This window comes from Myotis davidii, unplaced genomic scaffold (assembly GCF_000327345.1).
Source record: "Myotis davidii unplaced genomic scaffold, ASM32734v1 scaffold812, whole genome shotgun sequence".
Taxonomy (NCBI): Eukaryota; Metazoa; Chordata; class Mammalia; order Chiroptera; family Vespertilionidae; genus Myotis; species Myotis davidii.
In genome coordinates, this window is record NW_006284238.1 from 465700 (window position 1) to 472575 (window position 6876).

Consider the following 6876-nt stretch of genomic DNA (forward strand, 5'->3'; position numbering starts at 1 on the left):
TGTAAGGTCCTCTCCTAACAGCTACCACCTTTCCCTGACTGAGTATTTGTGTGTGTGTGTGTGTGTGTGTGTGTGTGTGTGTGTGTGTGTGTGTGGTTTAATTCCTGCTTCTCCTTGCTTCCTCATGACATGATATGTTTCATGTCACAAGTTTCTCTCTACTATTACTCTGAGATTTCTCCATGATTCTTGATTTTCATTAATCTGTCCACCACCATTGTAATCAGTTATTCTATTAAAATTTTATCATTTATCCCATTTTTTATTGCACCAATCCATTATTTTCTGGATGCTGACTAATAAAAATAACTATCTGGAACTAATTTAGTGTTTAAAATAAACTGACTGTAGCAATATAGAATAAAGATGATGTAACAAAAGCAAATCACGATAAACCAGTTATTTACTTTAAAAATATAAATATCTCTAGTTACTCTGTTTGGCTTTCTCACTTTATCCTTATATTGTCTTATTAATTCATATACAAATTTTGTGAAATACCAAACAAGGGATTGAGAGTGTAATAATGTAAAAAGATTTACAGATTTCTTGTTTTAATGAGATTACGATCTGGGTGGCTACAAACAGTCTCTTATGAACTGACATTTAGAATGAGACCTTATCCGACCTGCATGACTCAGTGGGAGTATAGACCTATGAACCAGGAGATCAAGGTTTGATTCCGAGTCAGGGAACATGCCAGGTTTGTGGGCTCCATCCCCAGTGGGGGGCATGCAGAAGACAGCCGACCAGTGATTCCCTCTCATCATTGATGTTTCGATCTCTTTCTCCCTCTCCTTTCCTCTCTGAAATCAATAAAAAATATATATTTTTTTGAGACTTAAAAGATGAATAGGAGCTGGCAGTCTAAGTGTTCTAGGCAACAGCATGTAAAATGGTCTTAGACTCTAAGACTTAGAGGAATGAATAAACTTGAAGGGATATATTTATTGCACCAATCCATTATTTTCTGGATGCTGACTAATTTGAACCCTCAACCCTGGCATGTGCCCTGAAGATGGGGAAATTTAATACTAGCCAGGTCATAAAGATTTGAACACAATGCTAAGAACTTTGTTCCCTCCCTCCCCCACCGCCCCAAGTTCAATGGGAAACTTCAGAGTACTTTGAATGGAGTGATGTAATTATACTTGCATTTTGTATTTCTCTGACGGCTGTATAGGAAGTGTATTAGAGAAAGCAAGAAATGGACATTGGGGGAGACAGGAAGGTGGAGAAGACCAGTGCATTTGTACAGGGGAAAAATTTGAACATCAAGACAGGTAGCTAATGGTCATCATAAAGAAAATCACATCACTTATATCAACACAACCACAGCTTAGCCACTTTAATGGGCATTCCTTCCTTGTTTATTGTTACATATTTTAATTGACTTTCTTTTTCCTTATTTTTTTATTCCATTCAATGAAAAGATTCTTAGTATTTTATGTGTCAGAATTCCCTGTGAGAAACTGATGAGAACATCTCTCTTCTGTTCAGAAAACAATTAATGAGTGCACCTTCACTAAAACTTCTACACTCAGATTTTGAAGATTCTTTACCAAAATACATACATAGACTCCTAAGTAAAGAAAACCTGAACCACAAGGAAATAGTATGGTAAATACTCTCATCAGATAAGCAGAATCAGGCTTAAATTACTGTTTTAATTTTCATATCATAAAACATAATTTGGATTAATTAGAGATGTGAGCAGAGAACTTGAGTTAAAAAGTAAAATATGGGTAATCATTTAACAAATATTAATGAATCTTTGCTGATGTATGTTTTGTCTAGTTATCTTAGGTTTCTATGTTTTAGCTTGTTTGTTTTCTTAATTTTTATTGATTTCAGAGAGAAGAAGTGAGAGAGAGAAACATCGATGATGTCTCATCAATTGGCTGCCTCCTGCACTCCTCACACTGGGGATTGAACCCTCAACCCTGGCATGTGCCCTGACTGGGAATTGAACCATGACTTCCTGGTTCATAGGTCAATGCTCAACCACCACAGAGCCACACCGACTGGGCACATGTTCTTACCTTTTTTGAGCTTGAATCTCCTAACTATTCTCTCTACTTTCAATCTTTACCCAACAGGGACATTGATTATCTGGTATCATATTCCTCCACTACATAAACTTCCCAATGGTTCCTCTGTTTGTTATACCCTTCCTTGGTGCCTTCTTACCTAGGTCTACCTGTGGTACTCCACGATCTTTCAAGAATGTCATTTTCAATAGAGGTCTCTGTTTGCCTCAGTAGAAAATGTGCCTTCCTCTCTTTTTTTAATTGCACCTCAATTACACATTTATCATAGTATGAATTTAACAGGCTATATTGATTGAATTGTTAACATGTTTGCTTCTCCGCTAAACTATAAAGAGGAAGTTTTAAGAGCAGTATTTTTTTAAAAAAAGAGCAATATTTAGCGAAGGTATTAAGTATGTACTCAATAAATAATTGTTGAAGTGAATAAGTGAATGGATCAATTTTTTGTTATTTTAATGAGAAACGTGCATCTAGTGTTCTAAGTCACTGGCTTCTAAGTCTAGTGTTCTAAGTCACTGTGACTTTTAGGAGCTTAACCCCTGTGTAAGGTGCAGACAGCTTATTTTCTTTGACTTTTCAAATGAAATATTAATAATTCAATTTAGAACTCCTACTTCATAACTCTGTCCACAATGCATAATATTATGATTGCAAAGACACCATCCCTGCCCACAGTGTTCACAATCTTATTTATGTGCCAAAGGAAAGGGAACTACTAGTATATATACAAGTACACACTGAATCAAAACAGTTTAATTCCTACTAAGACTCCTTTATTCTACATTCTCCACAATGCAGCCAATTGATTTCTGTGTTTCCTCTTTTGGCATTACATGAAATTCTATTTTTAGTTTTGGCACCAATCTGTAGTAGTTCTTTGATTCTATGAACTCCATCAAATGTGGAATAAAAAGGCACTACATATATATCTCCATCCTAAAAGTCAAGGTGATTCAATTTTGTTATCAAAGAAATACCTTTAGGACCTCAGAATTATTTTGAAATAAGGGAATGAAAAATCCTGCCAATGACATATATGCAAATATGTTTTTTGTGTCAGTCTAAGAAGCAACAGAAATATATGCATCCAGCACATACATACAACCTTTCTTCTTTATTTCCTTAGAAGAAGAGGTGGGGGTTTAGCCTGTCAGTGATATCTGTGATATGGTTGTAGTAAAATCTGTATGCAATGTGACTAGAATATCTGCAATTTTTTTCTAGAGCAATGATAAAACTAAATCTTTACTAATTTTAGGGTGTCTACTGCAGGACCACATTAAAATTATTGCTTCACTTGCCTCTGTAAATCATTTCTTTACCATGTAAATATCATTATCATTCAGTATATTGTAGCCATGTCTTTCTTTACAAGTTCAGCTCTGTTCATGTGATTCCTTATTTCAAAGGGCTGTTGATTAATTTGGCTAAGAGAATAATTCCTTTAGCTTATTATGGAAGACCTTATACAGTCTCTTTCCTACTGTTATTTTTTCTCTTTCTACACAACAGCACTTAACTCCAGCCTACCTGGTCTACTGTTTACCACACATGCATTTCACATCCCTGCTCCCATACACTTATCATCATTTTATCTTCATTTTAAAAAAACACCCAATGCCTCTCTATATGTCCAAGTTCTACCATCCTTTGAAGATCCATTGTCATTTTCCACTTTCTCCATGAACCTCCATTAACTATCTTAACTTCTATTTCTTGTCCTTGTGCATGACTTTGTAGTATTGTTTGTTTGCTTCAATTGGTATATGTTTTAATAAATTTGTTAGGTTATAAATTACTTTGAATATTTAAACTGAAATAGCCCTCACCTACACACAGGTGCCCACCAGATATTAAATCAACAATATCATGTCCCCGAGGTAAATGACAGATATTAGTGCTGCTTTCAAAGGCTTGAGTATATCCTCCAAAATAAAAGTAATGAGTATCAGCTACATACTCAAGACAAATTAAAGCAGCAGGGTAAGGTATATAGTTGGCCTCAAAAACCCCTCCTTGAGAACAATTTATTAGAAATTATAATGAGCTAGGAATAGTAGCACATTTATACAAAAAAATGAAAGAAAATATCCTAGAGTATAGTCAACTCTTTTCTGTAAAGCATTTCATTGATTTGGAGGGAAAAAAAAGGTTGTAATATATTTATTTCTCTATGTTTGTTTTCGTTCTTCTGTCACATTTGTACTCTTTGGCATGTTTTAGTAAAATTTTAACAAAATGAAAGAGCTATAGCAATGTTTTTGGCAGTTTTATTATTTCTAGTCTGTAAAAGATGTTCTGATATTTTATTTGAAGTTGTGCTTCAGTCTGTTCACATGTTTATTTCCTTGATTAATAAACTCTGAATTAGGCATTTGGGGGTATACAAATTATAAAAGGTCCAAATATGAGACTATATCATAATTTTAATTTCATTAAAGAAAATATAATATGCATGTAAAGTAGTTCGAAAATGAACTGGCACTTATACACATTCAAATTTAAGTTCTAATTGATTCAGAATGTCTAGGTAAAGCCAAGGACTAAAAGACCATTTGAGTAAGTAGAGATGGATTACTATTCAAAGCAATGAATGCCCAGCATGCTTTGCCAGATACTGTGAGTGTTAGCCAATAACTCAAAGCTACTCCTTAGCCAGGGAATTGCCCTTGGGTGGATGAGGGATGCATGTCTGAGGGCTGATGACTCCCTCCTCTTGCTCTGGGGCAGCCCTGGGCCAATGAATTGAATGCAAGGGTACAACCCCACCACCACTCCTTTCTTTAAGGTAGTACTAACTCTGTGGTATAATTTATGCTTCATCATTTCTCTGTATCATTAAACTGAAGCTAGTCTCTAACTAAAATTGCATTCTTGCTTGCTTTGCTATTTTTTCCAGCCTCTGCCCTGCTTCCCTTATCCCATTTCTATTGAGGACACTCCTCAGGACAGTACTTGACCAAGACCCATCTTAGACTCCACTTCCAGAGAAACTTACTGAAGTAAAGCTTCAGAACAAATTAAAAAAGAAACTGCCCTCCCTATTTTATAGTAAGCCAGTCAAGTTTTCCAGACTGGTGATCCAGAATGGTATCAGATTATAGGAACTATTTGGATTTTGAATATATATTTCATAAAGTATTTCCCTTAAGACTTTTTATAGTATCTGAATACAAAAAAAGCAAGTTCCTACGCTTATTAATTTTGATTATTTCTTACATTCAAGACTTATTGAGGAGCATTATAACCTTCAATATTTATTGAATTATCAGTTCCCTTGAAGTAAATCTTCTCCAAATTCTTTGATTTTTAGTTGTTTAGCTGTGCCCAGCTTTTTAAAATGGATTATTTTGAAGCAAATGTTATTATTAATGTTATTATTAATCATAAAATATTTTCAATCAAAATACCCCTTTAGAGAAAAATCAAAATAGGTTAAACAAAGAAAAAAACAGGGAAAATTAAGGGGGAAAAAATGTAACCACAGCTGCAACGGAAAAAAAAAATCATCATGATTGTAGCCACTGCATGAAAACCAAAAAAGTCTTTTATCTCAATAAAATTGTTGCTTTGTTCTTTCTTCTTTGTTCTGATACAACATGATGTCAACAGTCTTTGAAAACTAAGCAAATTTCTATTATCAATTTGAACTTCCAGTTCCAAAGGAAACAAAATAATGAGAAATTTAGCCATATGAGAAATACTAAAAGCCTTCATAAATGTCTGTCTAGAATTTTATTTTATGCATCACATTTTTATATCCTTCAGATAAACTTATTTCATTGATTTATAAGAAAATAAAATTATTTAAGAATATATTTACATTATATATCACTAAAATTTAGCACTAGCTCTAGAAAATTATATTTTCTACATTAAATAATCCTAAATTAAATTGTGTAATATTCCTTTCCTTTGCCAACTAATTAAGGCATTTGTTAAACTTGTATAATTTTAAGGTAACAAGGAGATCCTAATGAGCTTCTATTGAATTTTTTCCCATTAACTTAACATTATAGAATTTTAATGAATGTCTTAATTGGATACTATTATTAACAGAGTAGATGCACAAATGAAAATCAGTCTGAATGTATGCAATATGCCTCATTAGCACTCATTGCAGGGCACTAACCAAAAAATCCTCTTAATTGAAAATATGTGTAATCTTCCCATGTATAACTGCCCATTTAACAATGTGCATGCATTCAGAAATGCACTATTAAATCAACATTGAAATAGCATTTGAACTTAAATTCTATACATTTGCACTCTTTGATGCTTGCTTTTCTTGCTTACCTCAATTTCCCAATTTTATTGCCTCATTTTGTTTAATATACAATAGCTAATTTTTTACCTTGCTTTTGCTATAACTCTTATTTTGGCTTAATTTAACTTAACATCTTTAACTTGCTTCTTTTTCTTTTATTCCTCAACATTCATTTTGATATAACTTGTGTCTAATAATTCCCATAACTATTCTCAATATGGTCACCTCTGCTCTTTATATTTACACTAGGATCACAGACCCTTTTCTTTTTTCTTTCTTTTCTTTATTGTTTGATGTATTACATAAGTCTCCTTTTTCCCCTCATTGATCTCTCCCCGACTTCCCCCAACTCCCAGCATATGCCCTCATCCCCAACCTCTGTCTGTGTCCATTGGTTATGCACATATGCATACATACAAGTCCTTTGGTTGATCTTTTACCCCCTCACTCCCTGCCTTCCCTCATAGGTTGGACAGAAGAAAAAAGTCACACAAGCACAGAGAGTCCCAAACATTTCTACTGAGAACACTCCCCAGGACAGCACTTGACCAAGACCCA